Source organism: Ambystoma mexicanum, chromosome 6p (genome assembly GCF_040938575.1).
Source record: "Ambystoma mexicanum isolate Mex_15411 chromosome 6p, UKY_AmexF1_1, whole genome shotgun sequence".
Taxonomy (NCBI): domain Eukaryota; kingdom Metazoa; phylum Chordata; class Amphibia; order Caudata; family Ambystomatidae; genus Ambystoma; species Ambystoma mexicanum.
In genome coordinates, this window is record NC_090935.1 from 30,622,074 (window position 1) to 30,636,741 (window position 14,668).

At 55.4% G+C, this 14,668-nt stretch overlaps 8 non-coding genes across 8 annotated transcripts; all 8 read left to right on the plus strand.

The window, feature by feature from the left end:
• Window positions 1-824: 824 nt before the first annotated feature.
• Window positions 825-931, plus strand: LOC138511880 (U6 spliceosomal RNA). The gene has a single exon (XR_011280769.1). It is a non-coding gene; the product is annotated as a U6 spliceosomal RNA (small nuclear RNA).
• A 1,735-nt stretch (window positions 932-2,666) lies between these two features.
• Window positions 2,667-2,773, plus strand: LOC138511881 (U6 spliceosomal RNA). Its single transcript, XR_011280770.1, has one exon. It is a non-coding gene; the product is annotated as a U6 spliceosomal RNA (small nuclear RNA).
• Window positions 2,774-4,517: 1,744 nt separating this feature from the next.
• LOC138511882 (U6 spliceosomal RNA) lies at window positions 4,518-4,624 on the plus strand. Its single transcript, XR_011280771.1, has one exon. It is a non-coding gene; the product is annotated as a U6 spliceosomal RNA (small nuclear RNA).
• Window positions 4,625-6,368: 1,744 nt separating this feature from the next.
• On the plus strand, window positions 6,369-6,475 carry LOC138511883 (U6 spliceosomal RNA). Its single transcript, XR_011280772.1, has one exon. It is a non-coding gene; the product is annotated as a U6 spliceosomal RNA (small nuclear RNA).
• Window positions 6,476-8,225: 1,750 nt separating this feature from the next.
• Window positions 8,226-8,332, plus strand: LOC138512332 (U6 spliceosomal RNA). The gene has a single exon (XR_011281178.1). It is a non-coding gene; the product is annotated as a U6 spliceosomal RNA (small nuclear RNA).
• A 1,749-nt stretch (window positions 8,333-10,081) lies between these two features.
• LOC138511885 (U6 spliceosomal RNA) lies at window positions 10,082-10,188 on the plus strand. The gene has a single exon (XR_011280773.1). It is a non-coding gene; the product is annotated as a U6 spliceosomal RNA (small nuclear RNA).
• Window positions 10,189-11,939: 1,751 nt separating this feature from the next.
• Window positions 11,940-12,046, plus strand: LOC138511886 (U6 spliceosomal RNA). Its single transcript, XR_011280774.1, has one exon. It is a non-coding gene; the product is annotated as a U6 spliceosomal RNA (small nuclear RNA).
• A 1,750-nt stretch (window positions 12,047-13,796) lies between these two features.
• LOC138511887 (U6 spliceosomal RNA) lies at window positions 13,797-13,903 on the plus strand. The gene has a single exon (XR_011280775.1). It is a non-coding gene; the product is annotated as a U6 spliceosomal RNA (small nuclear RNA).
• Window positions 13,904-14,668: the final 765 nt, after the last annotated feature.

Sequence of the window (14,668 nt, forward strand, 5' to 3'; positions counted from 1 at the left end):
AAGAAACAAAGCACAGAGTTGGGAGCCCAGCCGGATGGCAGTGGAACCCACAACCTTCTGACTCCTAGTCAGGCGCCTTATCCATTGCACCACTGGCCCCCATACCCCTGGTGCCCTCCGTTAGCTCCTAGTGCTGTTCTTCAAGGTGCCTTTCTGAAGCAGGAGCCACTGCAATGCCTGCTGTCCTGATTTTGTAACACACTAGGCTCACGTCCTGGCACAGTTGATAAAAGCAGGCGACAGGCAGCCAATACCTGTTGTAAGAGGCTTCCTGGCCCTACCAAAGGAAAGCAGACCCGGCGGGACTTTGAAGCCACCGTCGCTGAAGCCAGCAGCCAAACGTAAACTTACATCGGTTTGAAAATGCATCTCTGGCTTGAAGGCGGGGGCAGCAGCAATCCGGGGCTCTCGGGGGTCCGCGCACTAGGCCGCTGCCTCACCTTGCCTATCCTGGAATTCAACAGGGCCCCCCCCAAGCAAACCCTCACAGGCCCTCTGGCTTTTCTCTGGCTTGTGGGACTATTGTGATGCGTCCAGGCACACAGCACCCATCACCCAGGCATTATGACGGGAGGTGCCACTTTGCATGCAGCCTGGACCATGATCCTTTCTTCCTGCATTGCAATAGCCAAGCACACGGAACCTTTCCTTTTGGGCCAAACCAGCAGCGAGGAAGCTTGGGTCGTTGGTCTTTGCCTCTTGGTTCCATACCGGCCCCAGAACCAAACAGTTTCTTGCCAAAGTTAGAGCATAACAAGTCAACCTAGGTCAATAGGCAGCCGATGCGCTGGCTTTTATACACTGGCCAGTTCAGCCCCAAGTGTGTGCTCGCTTCGGCAGCACATATACTAAAATTGGAACGATACAGAGAAGATTAGCATGGCCCCTGCGCAAGGATGACACGCAAATTCGTGAAGCGTTCCATATTTTTAGACACGTGCGTGCCAGGAGAGAAATACCTTTTATTGACAGAATAAAAGGGGCCCCGCTCCCGTGCTGGTCTTGTGCTTGCTCGCTGCCGCGGAAGCCCTTCCCGTTTCTCTTGATCCTCTCTGTGCTGTGCTGCACCGAGAGCGGCTGCCTTGTCCTCTGCTGGCTGCTCATTTCTATATAGCGCTTTCTATATGATCCGCCTCTAGGGGCTCATGGCAAAGAGCGCACAGCCCCTCAAGCTTCACTGCTTCTAGGCCCTACTCTTCATGAGAGCTGGCTGCCTCTAGGTGTGTGATCTCTTTACCCACTTGTGCATTCTTTGCTCAGTGTCATTCGCCAACTGCTCCTTTAAAGCAAGCGAGGGGTGGCAGGGTCTGAAAGGCAGCAGATAGCACGAGAGAGAGTGTGCGTGCGTGCGTGTGTCTGTGTGTATGCAAATCACCAGTCAGCCAGGGCCTGCTGGGAGCCCATTCCGCCAGGCCCACCGGCTTTTGGACAGCTCCCAGATGGTTGGAGAAGGACCAGGCTGGGTTAGGCCACGAAGCAGAGGCTGAGCCGTTCCCTGGTGCGCTTTCTGGAAATGTCTCCCTCATTTGGAAATGTGCCCCTCAGTTGCTGAGGTCCCGAGAAGGCTCGCCTGCGGCGCTCACAGAGAGGTCTCTGGCCGATCGTGGCCGATCAGGGACGTGAAGGGCTGCCCTGGGACTGTGTCCAACACAAGCCAACCCCCACCCATTGAAGGACAGGACGCACACATGCATAGAAATCATCTGCTGCTTGTTGGGGCCTTCTGGAGGGACCCCTACTGGTGGTGCTTCGAGATGGCGCCTGGTGTTTCCTTGCTGTGCAACCGGGCCCGCCCCACATAAAATCAAAAGTCTATTGCGAGCAGTGAAGGCCAAGGGAATTTAAATGTAATTCAAAGAAACAAAGCACAGAGTTGGGAGCCCAGCCGGATGGCAGTGGAACCCACAACCTTCTGACTCCTATCCATTGCACCACTGGCCCCCATACCCCTGGTGCCCTCCGTTAGCTCCTAGTGCTGTTCTTCAAGGTGCCTTTCTGAAGCAGGAGCCACTGCAATGCCTGCTGTCCTGATTTTGTAACACACAAGGCTCACGTCCTGGCACAGTTGATAAAAGCAGGCGACAGGCAGCCAATACCTGTTGTAAGAGGCTTCCTGGCCCTACCAAAGGGAAGCAGACCCGGCGGGACTTTGAAGCCACCGTCGCTGAAGCCAGCAGCCAAACGTAAACTTACATCGGTTTGAAAATGCATCTCTGGCTTGAAGGCGGGGGCAGCAGCAATCCGGGGCTCTCGGGGGTCCGCGCACTAGGCCGCTGCCTCACCTTGCCTATCCTGGAATTCAACAGGGCCCCCCCCAAGCAAACCCTCACAGGCCCTCTGGCTTTTCTCTGGCTTGTGGGACTATTGTGATGCGTCCAGGCACACAGCACCCATCACCCAGGCATTATGACGGGAGGTGCCACTTTGCATGCAGCCTGGACCATGATCCTTTCTTCCTGCATTGCAATAGCCAAGCACACGGAACCTTTCCTTTTGGGCCAAACCAGCAGCGAGGAAGCTTGGGTCGTTGGTCTTTGCCTCTTGGTTCCATACCGGCCCCAGAACCAAACAGTTTCTTGCCAAAGTTAGAGCATAACAAGTCAACCTAGGTCAATAGGCAGCCGATGCGCTGGCTTTTATACACTGGCCAGTTCAGCCCCAAGTGTGTGCTCGCTTCGGCAGCACATATACTAAAATTGGAACGATACAGAGAAGATTAGCATGGCCCCTGCGCAAGGATGACACGCAAATTCGTGAAGCGTTCCATATTTTTAGACACGTGCGTGCCAGGAGAGAAATACCTTTTATTGACAGAATAAAAGGGGCCCCGCTCCCGTGCTGGTCTTGTGCTTGCTCGCTGCCGCGGAAGCCCTTCCCGTTTCTCTTGATCCTCTCTGTGCTGCACCAAGAGCGGCTGCCTTGTCCTCTGCTGGCTGCTCATTTCTATATAGCGCTTTCTATATGATCCGCCTCTAGGGGCTCATGGCAAAGAGCGCACAGCCCCTCAAGCTTCACTGCTTCTAGGCCCTACTCTTCATGAGAGCTGGCTGCCTCTAGGTGTGTGATCTCTTTACCCACTTGTGCATTCTTTGCTCAGTGTCATTCGCCAACTGCTCCTTTAAAGCAAGCGAGGGGTGGCAGGGTCTGAAAGGCAGCAGATAGCACGAGAGAGAGTGTGCGTGCGTGCGTGTGTCTGTGTGTATGCAAATCACCAGTCAGCCAGGGCCTGCTGGGAGCCCATTCCGCCAGGCCCACCGGCTTTTGGACAGCTCCCAGATGGTTGGAGAAGGACCAGGCTGGGTTAGGCCACGAAGCAGAGGCCGAGCCGTTCCCTGGTGCGCTTTCTGGAAATGTCTCCCTCATTTGGAAATGTGCCCCTCAGTTGCTGAGGTCCCGAGAAGGCTCGCCTGCGGCGCTCACCAGAGAGGTCTCTGGCCGATCGTGGCCGATCAGGGACGTGAAGGGCTGCCCTGGGACTGTGTCCAACACAAGCCAACCCCCACCCATTGAAGGACAGGACGCACACATGCATAGAAATCATCTGCTGCTTGTTGGGGCCTTCTGGAGGGACCCCTACTGGTGGTGCTTCGAGATGGCGCCTGGTGTTTCCTTGCTGTGCAACCGGGCCCGCCCCACATAAAATCAAAAGTCTATTGCGAGCAGTGAAGGCCAAGGGAATTTAAATGTAATTCAAAGAAACAAAGCACAGAGTTGGGAGCCCAGCCGGATGGCAGAGGAACCCACAACCTTCTGACTCCTAGTCAGGCGCCTTATCCATTGCACCACTGGCCCCCATACCCCTGGTGCCCTCCGTTAGCTCCTAGTGCTGTTCTTCAAGGTGCCTTTCTGAAGCAGGAGCCACTGCAATGCCTGCTGTCCTGATTTTGTAACACACAAGGCTCACGTCCTGGCACAGTTGATAAAAGCAGGCGACAGGCAGCCAATACCTGTTGTAAGAGGCTTCCTGGCCCTACCAAAGGAAAGCAGACCCGGCGGGACTTTGAAGCCACCGTCGCTGAAGCCAGCAGCCAAACGTAAACTTACATCGGTTTGAAAATGCATCTCTGGCTTGAAGGCGGGGGCAGCAGCAATCCGGGGCTCTCGGGGGTCCGCGCACTAGGCCGCTGCCTCACCTTGCCTATCCTGGAATTCAACAGGGCCCCCCCCAAGCAAACCCTCACAGGCCCTCTGGCTTTTCTCTGGCTTGTGGGACTATTGTGATGCGTCCAGGCACACAGCACCCATCACCCAGGCATTATGACGGGAGGTGCCACTTTGCATGCAGCCTGGACCATGATCCTTTCTTCCTGCATTGCAATAGCCAAGCACACGGAACCTTTCCTTTTGGGCCAAACCAGCAGCGAGGAAGCTTGGGTCGTTGGTCTTTGCCTCTTGGTTCCATACCGGCCCCAGAACCAAACAGTTTCTTGCCAAAGTTAGAGCATAACAAGTCAACCTAGGTCAATAGGCAGCCGATGCGCTGGCTTTTATACACTGGCCAGTTCAGCCCCAAGTGTGTGCTCGCTTCGGCAGCACATATACTAAAATTGGAACGATACAGAGAAGATTAGCATGGCCCCTGCGCAAGGATGACACGCAAATTCGTGAAGCGTTCCATATTTTTAGACACGTGCGTGCCAGGAGAGAAATACCTTTTATTGACAGAATAAAAGGGGCCCCGCTCCCGTGCTGGTCTTGTGCTTGCTCGCTGCCGCGGAAGCCCTTCCCGTTTCTCTTGATCCTCTCTGTGCTGCACCAAGAGCGGCTGCCTTGTCCTCTGCTGGCTGCTCATTTCTATATAGCGCTTTCTATATGATCCGCCTCTAGGGGCTCATGGCAAAGAGCGCACAGCCCCTCAAGCTTCACTGCTTCTAGGCCCTACTCTTCATGAGAGCTGGCTGCCTCTAGGTGTGTGATCTCTTTACCCACTTGTGCATTCTTTGCTCAGTGTCATTCGCCAACTGCTCCTTTAAAGCAAGCGAGGGGTGGCAGGGTCTGAAAGGCAGCAGATAGCACGAGAGAGAGTGTGCGTGCGTGCGTGTGTCTGTGTGTATGCAAATCACCAGTCAGCCAGGGCCTGCTGGGAGCCCATTCCGCCAGGCCCACCGGCTTTTGGACAGCTCCCAGATGGTTGGAGAAGGACCAGGCTGGGTTAGGCCACGAAGCAGAGGCCGAGCCGTTCCCTGGTGCGCTTTCTGGAAATGTCTCCCTCATTTGGAAATGTGCCCCTCAGTTGCTGAGGTCCCGAGAAGGCTCGCCTGCGGCGCTCACCAGAGAGGTCTCTGGCCGATCGTGGCCGATCAGGGACGTGAAGGGCTGCCCTGGGACTGTGTCCAACACAAGCCAACCCCCACCCATTGAAGGACAGGACGCACACATGCATAGAAATCATCTGCTGCTTGTTGGGGCCTTCTGGAGGGACCCCTACTGGTGGTGCTTCGAGATGGCGCCTGGTGTTTCCTTGCTGTGCAACCGGGCCCGCCCCACATAAAATCAAAAGTCTATTGCGAGCAGTGAAGGCCAAGGGAATTTAAATGTAATTCAAAGAAACAAAGCACAGAGTTGGGAGCCCAGCCGGATGGCAGAGGAACCCACAACCTTCTGACTCCTAGTCAGGCGCCTTATCCATTGCACCACTGGCCCCCATACCCCTGGTGCCCTCCGTTAGCTCCTAGTGCTGTTCTTCAAGGTGCCTTTCTGAAGCAGGAGCCACTGCAATGCCTGCTGTCCTGATTTTGTAACACACAAGGCTCACGTCCTGGCACAGTTGATAAAAGCAGGCGACAGGCAGCCAATACCTGTTGTAAGAGGCTTCCTGGCCCTACCAAAGGAAAGCAGACCCGGCGGGACTTTGAAGCCACCGTCGCTGAAGCCAGCAGCCAAACGTAAACTTACATTGGTTTGAAAATGCATCTCTTGCTTGAAGGCGGGGGCAGCAGCAATCCGGGGCTCTCGGGGGTCCGCGCACTAGGCCGCTGCCTCACCTTGCCTATCCTGGAATTCAACAGGGCCCCCCCCAAGCAAACCCTCACAGGCCCTCTGGCTTTTCTCTGGCTTGTGGGACTATTGTGATGCGTCCAGGCACACAGCACCCATCACCCAGGCATTATGACGGGAGGTGCCACTTTGCATGCAGCCTGGACCATGATCCTTTCTTCCTGCATTGCAATAGCCAAGCACACGGAACCTTTCCTTTTGGGCCAAACCAGCAGCGAGGAAGCTTGGGTCGTTGGTCTTTGCCTTTTGGTTCCATACCGGCCCCAGAACCAAACAGTTTCTTGCCAAAGTTAGAGCATAACAAGTCAACCTAGGTCAATAGGCAGCCGATGCGCTGGCTTTTATACACTGGCCAGTTCAGCCCCAAGTGTGTGCTCGCTTCGGCAGCACATATACTAAAATTGGAACGATACAGAGAAGATTAGCATGGCCCCTGCGCAAGGATGACACGCAAATTCGTGAAGCGTTCCATATTTTTAGACACGTGCGTGCCAGGAGAGAAATACCTTTTATTGACAGAATAAAAGGGGCCCCGCTCCCGTGCTGGTCTTGTGCTTGCTCGCTGCCGCGGAAGCCCTTCCCGTTTCTCTTGATCCTCTCTGTGCTGTGCTGCACCGAGAGCGGCTGCCTTGTCCTCTGCTGGCTGCTCATTTCTATATAGCGCTTTCTATATGATCCGCCTCTAGGGGCTCATGGCAAAGAGCGCACAGCCCCTCAAGCTTCACTGCTTCTAGGCCCTACTCTTCATGAGAGCTGGCTGCCTCTAGGTGTGTGATCTCTTTACCCACTTGTGCATTCTTTGCTCAGTGTCATTCGCCAACTGCTCCTTTAAAGCAAGCGAGGGGTGGCAGGGTCTGAAAGGCAGCAGATAGCACGAGAGAGAGTGTGCGTGCGTGCGTGTGTCTGTGTGTATGCAAATCACCAGTCAGCCAGGGCCTGCTGGGAGCCCATTCCGCCAGGCCCACCGGCTTTTGGACAGCTCCCAGATGGTTGGAGAAGGACCAGGCTGGGTTAGGCCACGAAGCAGAGGCCGAGCCGTTCCCTGGTGCGCTTTCTGGAAATGTCTCCCTCATTTGGAAATGTGCCCCTCAGTTGCTGAGGTCCCGAGAAGGCTCGCCTGCGGCGCTCACAGAGAGAGGTCTCTGGCCGATCGTGGCCGATCAGGGACGTGAAGGGCTGCCCTGGGACTGTGTCCAACACAAGCCAACCCCCACCCATTGAAGGACAGGACGCACACATGCATAGAAATCATCTGCTGCTTGTTGGGGCCTTCTGGAGGGACCCCTACTGGTGGTGCTTCGAGATGGCGCCTGGTGTTTCCTTGCTGTGCAACCGGGCCCGCCCCACATAAAATCAAAAGTCTATTGCGAGCAGTGAAGGCCAAGGGAATTTAAATGTAATTCAAAGAAACAAAGCACAGAGTTGGGAGCCCAGCCGGATGGCAGTGGAACCCACAACCTTCTGACTCCTAGTCAGGCGCCTTATCCATTGCACCACTGGCCCCCATACCCCTGGTGCCCTCCGTTAGCTCCTAGTGCTGTTCTTCAAGGTGCCTTTCTGAAGCAGGAGCCACTGCAATGCCTGCTGTCCTGATTTTGTAACACACAAGGCTCACGTCCTGGCACAGTTGATAAAAGCAGGCGACAGGCAGCCAATACCTGTTGTAAGAGGCTTCCTGGCCCTACCAAAGGAAAGCAGACCCGGCGGGACTTTGAAGCCACCGTCGCTGAAGCCAGCAGCCAAACGTAAACTTACATCGGTTTGAAAATGCATCTCTGGCTTGAAGGCGGGGGCAGCAGCAATCCGGGGCTCTCGGGGGTCCGCGCACTAGGCCGCTGCCTCACCTTGCCTATCCTGGAATTCAACAGGGCCCCCCCCAAGCAAACCCTCACAGGCCCTCTGGCTTTTCTCTGGCTTGTGGGACTATTGTGATGCGTCCAGGCACACAGCACCCATCACCCAGGCATTATGACGGGAGGTGCCACTTTGCATGCAGCCTGGACCATGATCCTTTCTTCCTGCATTGCAATAGCCAAGCACACGGAACCTTTCCTTTTGGGCCAAACCAGCAGCGAGGAAGCTTGGGTCGTTGGTCTTTGCCTCTTGGTTCCATACCGGCCCCAGAACCAAACAGTTTCTTGCCAAAGTTAGAGCATAACAAGTCAACCTAGGTCAATAGGCAGCCGATGCGCTGGCTTTTATACACTGGCCAGTTCAGCCCCAAGTGTGTGCTCGCTTCGGCAGCACATATACTAAAATTGGAACGATACAGAGAAGATTAGCATGGCCCCTGCGCAAGGATGACACGCACATTCGTGAAGCGTTCCATATTTTTAGACACGTGCGTGCCAGGAGAGAAATACCTTTTATTGACAGAATAAAAGGGGCCCCGCTCCCGTGCTGGTCTTGTGCTTGCTCGCTGCCGCGGAAGCCCTTCCCGTTTCTCTTGATCCTCTCTGTGCTGTGCTGCACCGAGAGCGGCTGCCTTGTCCTCTGCTGGCTGCTCATTTCTATATAGCGCTTTCTATATGATCCGCCTCTAGGGGCTCATGGCAAAGAGCGCACAGCCCCTCAAGCTTCACTGCTTCTAGGCCCTACTCTTCATGAGAGCTGGCTGCCTCTAGGTGTGTGATCTCTTTACCCACTTGTGCATTCTTTGCTCAGTGTCATTCGCCAACTGCTCCTTTAAAGCAAGCGAGGGGTGGCAGGGTCTGAAAGGCAGCAGATAGCACGAGAGAGAGTGTGCGTGCGTGCGTGTGTCTGTGTGTATGCAAATCACCAGTCAGCCAGGGCCTGCTGGGAGCCCATTCCGCCAGGCCCACCGGCTTTTGGACAGCTCCCAGATGGTTGGAGAAGGACCAGGCTGGGTTAGGCCACGAAGCAGAGGCTGAGCCGTTCCCTGGTGCGCTTTCTGGAAATGTCTCCCTCATTTGGAAATGTGCCCCTCAGTTGCTGAGGTCCCGAGAAGGCTCGCCTGCGGCGCTCACAGAGAGGTCTCTGGCCGATCGTGGCCGATCAGGGACGTGAAGGGCTGCCCTGGGACTGTGTCCAACACAAGCCAACCCCCACCCATTGAAGGACAGGACGCACACATGCATAGAAATCATCTGCTGCTTGTTGGGGCCTTCTGGAGGGACCCCTACTGGTGGTGCTTCGAGATGGCGCCTGGTGTTTCCTTGCTGTGCAACCGGGCCCGCCCCACATAAAATCAAAAGTCTATTGCGAGCAGTGAAGGCCAAGGGAATTTAAATGTAATTCAAAGAAACAAAGCACAGAGTTGGGAGCCCAGCCGGATGGCAGTGGAACCCACAACCTTCTGACTCCTAGTCAGGCGCCTTATCCATTGCACCACTGGCCCCCATACCCCTGGTGCCCTCCGTTAGCTCCTAGTGCTGTTCTTCAAGGTGCCTTTCTGAAGCAGGAGCCACTGCAATGCCTGCTGTCCTGATTTTGTAACACACAAGGCTCACGTCCTGGCACAGTTGATAAAAGCAGGCGACAGGCAGCCAATACCTGTTGTAAGAGGCTTCCTGGCCCTACCAAAGGAAAGCAGACCCGGCGGGACTTTGAAGCCACCGTCGCTGAAGCCAGCAGCCAAACGTAAACTTACATCGGTTTGAAAATGCATCTCTGGCTTGAAGGCGGGGGCAGCAGCAATCCGGGGCTCTCGGGGGTCCGCGCACTAGGCCGCTGCCTCACCTTGCCTATCCTGGAATTCAACAGGGCCCCCCCCAAGCAAACCCTCACAGGCCCTCTGGCTTTTCTCTGGCTTGTGGGACTATTGTGATGCGTCCAGGCACACAGCACCCATCTCCCAGGCATTATGACGGGAGGTGCCACTTTGCATGCAGCCTGGACCATGATCCTTTCTTTCCTGCATTGCAATAGCCAAGCACACGGAACCTTTCCTTTTGGGCCAAACCAGCAGCGAGGAAGCTTGGGTCGTTGGTCTTTGCCTCTTGGTTCCATACCGGCCCCAGAACCAAACAGTTTCTTGCCAAAGTTAGAGCATAACAAGTCAACCTAGGTCAAAAGGCAGCCGATGCGCTGGCTTTTATACACTGGCCAGTTCAGCCCCAAGTGTGTGCTCGCTTCGGCAGCACATATACTAAAATTGGAACGATACAGAGAAGATTAGCATGGCCCCTGCGCAAGGATGACACGCAAATTCGTGAAGCGTTCCATATTTTTAGACACGTGCGTGCCAGGAGAGAAATACCTTTTATTGACAGAATAAAAGGGGCCCCGCTCCCGTGCTGGTCTTGTGCTTGCTCGCTGCCGCGGAAGCCCTTCCCGTTTCTCTTGATCCTCTCTGTGCTGTGCTGCACCGAGAGCGGCTGCCTTGTCCTCTGCTGGCTGCTCATTTCTATATAGCGCTTTCTATATGATCCGCCTCTAGGGGCTCATGGCAAAGAGCGCACAGCCCCTCAAGCTTCACTGCTTCTAGGCCCTACTCTTCATGAGAGCTGGCTGCCTCTAGGTGTGTGATCTCTTTACCCACTTGTGCATTCTTTGCTCAGTGTCATTCGCCAACTGCTCCTTTAAAGCAAGCGAGGGGTGGCAGGGTCTGAAAGGCAGCAGATAGCACGAGAGAGAGTGTGCGTGCGTGCGTGTGTCTGTGTGTATGCAAATCACCAGTCAGCCAGGGCCTGCTGGGAGCCCATTCCGCCAGGCCCACCGGCTTTTGGACAGCTCCCAGATGGTTGGAGAAGGACCAGGCTGGGTTAGGCCACGAAGCAGAGGCCGAGCCGTTCCCTGGTGCGCTTTCTGGAAATGTCTCCCTCATTTGGAAATGTGCCCCTCAGTTGCTGAGGTCCCGAGAAGGCTCGCCTGCGGCGCTCACAGAGAGAGGTCTCTGGCCGATCGTGGCCGATCAGGGACGTGAAGGGCTGCCCTGGGACTGTGTCCAACACAAGCCAACCCCCACCCATTGAAGGACAGGACGCACACATGCATAGAAATCATCTGCTGCTTGTTGGGGCCTTCTGGAGGGACCCCTACTGGTGGTGCTTCGAGATGGCGCCTGGTGTTTCCTTGCTGTGCAACCGGGCCCGCCCCACATAAAATCAAAAGTCTATTGCGAGCAGTGAAGGCCAAGGGAATTTAAATGTAATTCAAAGAAACAAAGCACAGAGTTGGGAGCCCAGCCGGATGGCAGTGGAACCCACAACCTTCTGACTCCTAGTCAGGCGCCTTATCCATTGCACCACTGGCCCCCATACCCCTGGTGCCCTCCGTTAGCTCCTAGTGCTGTTCTTCAAGGTGCCTTTCTGAAGCAGGAGCCACTGCAATGCCTGCTGTCCTGATTTTGTAACACACAAGGCTCACGTCCTGGCACAGTTGATAAAAGCAGGCGACAGGCAGCCAATACCTGTTGTAAGAGGCTTCCTGGCCCTACCAAAGGAAAGCAGACCCGGCGGGACTTTGAAGCCACCGTCGCTGAAGCCAGCAGCCAAACGTAAACTTACATCGGTTTGAAAATGCATCTCTGGCTTGAAGGCGGGGGCAGCAGCAATCCGGGGCTCTCGGGGGTCCGCGCACTAGGCCGCTGCCTCACCTTGCCTATCCTGGAATTCAACAGGGCCCCCCCCAAGCAAACCCTCACAGGCCCTCTGGCTTTTCTCTGGCTTGTGGGACTATTGTGATGCGTCCAGGCACACAGCACCCATCTCCCAGGCATTATGACGGGAGGTGCCACTTTGCATGCAGCCTGGACCATGATCCTTTCTTTCCTGCATTGCAATAGCCAAGCACACGGAACCTTTCCTTTTGGGCCAAACCAGCAGCGAGGAAGCTTGGGTCGTTGGTCTTTGCCTCTTGGTTCCATACCGGCCCCAGAACCAAACAGTTTCTTGCCAAAGTTAGAGCATAACAAGTCAACCTAGGTCAAAAGGCAGCCGATGCGCTGGCTTTTATACACTGGCCAGTTCAGCCCCAAGTGTGTGCTCGCTTCGGCAGCACATATACTAAAATTGGAACGATACAGAGAAGATTAGCATGGCCCCTGCGCAAGGATGACACGCAAATTCGTGAAGCGTTCCATATTTTTAGACACGTGCGTGCCAGGAGAGAAATACCTTTTATTGACAGAATAAAAGGGGCCCCGCTCCCGTGCTGGTCTTGTGCTTGCTCGCTGCCGCGGAAGCCCTTCCCGTTTCTCTTGATCCTCTCTGTGCTGTGCTGCACCGAGAGCGGCTGCCTTGTCCTCTGCTGGCTGCTCATTTCTATATAGCGCTTTCTATATGATCCGCCTCTAGGGGCTCATGGCAAAGAGCGCACAGCCCCTCAAGCTTCACTGCTTCTAGGCCCTACTCTTCATGAGAGCTGGCTGCCTCTAGGTGTGTGATCTCTTTACCCACTTGTGCATTCTTTGCTCAGTGTCATTCGCCAACTGCTCCTTTAAAGCAAGCGAGGGGTGGCAGGGTCTGAAAGGCAGCAGATAGCACGAGAGAGAGTGTGCGTGCGTGCGTGTGTCTGTGTGTATGCAAATCACCAGTCAGCCAGGGCCTGCTGGGAGCCCATTCCGCCAGGCCCACCGGCTTTTGGACAGCTCCCAGATGGTTGGAGAAGGACCAGGCTGGGTTAGGCCACGAAGCAGAGGCCGAGCCGTTCCCTGGTGCGCTTTCTGGAAATGTCTCCCTCATTTGGAAATGTGCCCCTCAGTTGCTGAGGTCCCGAGAAGGCTCGCCTGCGGCGCTCACAGAGAGAGGTCTCTGGCCGATCGTGGCCGATCAGGGACGTGAAGGGCTGCCCTGGGACTGTGTCCAACACAAGCCAACCCCCACCCATTGAAGGACAGGACGCACACATGCATAGAAATCATCTGCTGCTTGTTGGGGCCTTCTGGAGGGACCCCTACTGGTGGTGCTTCGAGATGGCGCCTGGTGTTTCCTTGCTGTGCAACCGGGCCCGCCCCACATAAAATCAAAAGTCTATTGCGAGCAGTGAAGGCCAAGGGAATTTAAATGTAATTCAAAGAAACAAAGCACAGAGTTGGGAGCCCAGCCGGATGGCAGTGGAACCCACAACCTTCTGACTCCTAGTCAGGCGCCTTATCCATTGCACCACTGGCCCCCATACCCCTGGTGCCCTCCGTTAGCTCCTAGTGCTGTTCTTCAAGGTGCCTTTCTGAAGCAGGAGCCACTGCAATGCCTGCTGTCCTGATTTTGTAACACACAAGGCTCACGTCCTGGCACAGTTGATAAAAGCAGGCGACAGGCAGCCAATACCTGTTGTAAGAGGCTTCCTGGCCCTACCAAAGGAAAGCAGACCCGGCGGGACTTTGAAGCCACCGTCGCTGAAGCCAGCAGCCAAACGTAAACTTACATCGGTTTGAAAATGCATCTCTGGCTTGAAGGCGGGGGCAGCAGCAATCCGGGGCTCTCGGGGGTCCGCGCACTAGGCCGCTGCCTCACCTTGCCTATCCTGGAATTCAACAGGGCCCCCCCCAAGCAAACCCTCACAGGCCCTCTGGCTTTTCTCTGGCTTGTGGGACTATTGTGATGCGTCCAGGCACACAGCACCCATCACCCAGGCATTATGACGGGAGGTGCCACTTTGCATGCAGCCTGGACCATGATCCTTTCTTCCTGCATTGCAATAGCCAAGCACACGGAACCTTTCCTTTTGGGCCAAACCAGCAGCGAGGAAGCTTGGGTCGTTGGTCTTTGCCTCTTGGTTCCATACCGGCCCCAGAACCAAACAGTTTCTTGCCAAAGTTAGAGCATAACAAGTCAACCTAGGTCAATAGGCAGCCGATGCGCTGGCTTTTATACACTGGCCAGTTCAGCCCCAAGTGTGTGCTCGCTTCGGCAGCACATATACTAAAATTGGAACGATACAGAGAAGATTAGCATGGCCCCTGCGCAAGGATGACACGCAAATTCGTGAAGCGTTCCATATTTTTAGACACGTGCGTGCCAGGAGAGAAATACCTTTTATTGACAGAATAAAAGGGGCCCCGCTCCCGTGCTGGTCTTGTGCTTGCTCGCTGCCGCGGAAGCCCTTCCCGTTTCTCTTGATCCTCTCTGTGCTGTGCTGCACCGAGAGCGGCTGCCTTGTCCTCTGCTGGCTGCTCATTTCTATATAGCGCTTTCTATATGATCCGCCTCTAGGGGCTCATGGCAAAGAGCGCACAGCCCCTCAAGCTTCACTGCTTCTAGGCCCTACTCTTCATGAGAGCTGGCTGCCTCTAGGTGTGTGATCTCTTTACCCACTTGTGCATTCTTTGCTCAGTGTCATTCGCCAACTGCTCCTTTAAAGCAAGCGAGGGGTGGCAGGGTCTGAAAGGCAGCAGATAGCACGAGAGAGAGTGTGCGTGCGTGCGTGTGTCTGTGTGTATGCAAATCACCAGTCAGCCAGGGCCTGCTGGGAGCCCATTCCGCCAGGCCCACCGGCTTTTGGACAGCTCCCAGATGGTTGGAGAAGGACCAGGCTGGGTTAGGCCACGAAGCAGAGGCTGAGCCGTTCCCTGGTGCGCTTTCTGGAAATGTCTCCCTCATTTGGAAATGTGCCCCTCAGTTGCTGAGGTCCCGAGAAGGCTCGCCTGCGGCGCTCACCAGAGAGGTCTCTGGCCGATCGTGGCCGATCAGGGACGTGAAGGGCTGCCCTGGGACTGTGTCCAACACAAGCCAACCCCCACCCATTGAAGGACAGGACGCACACATGCATA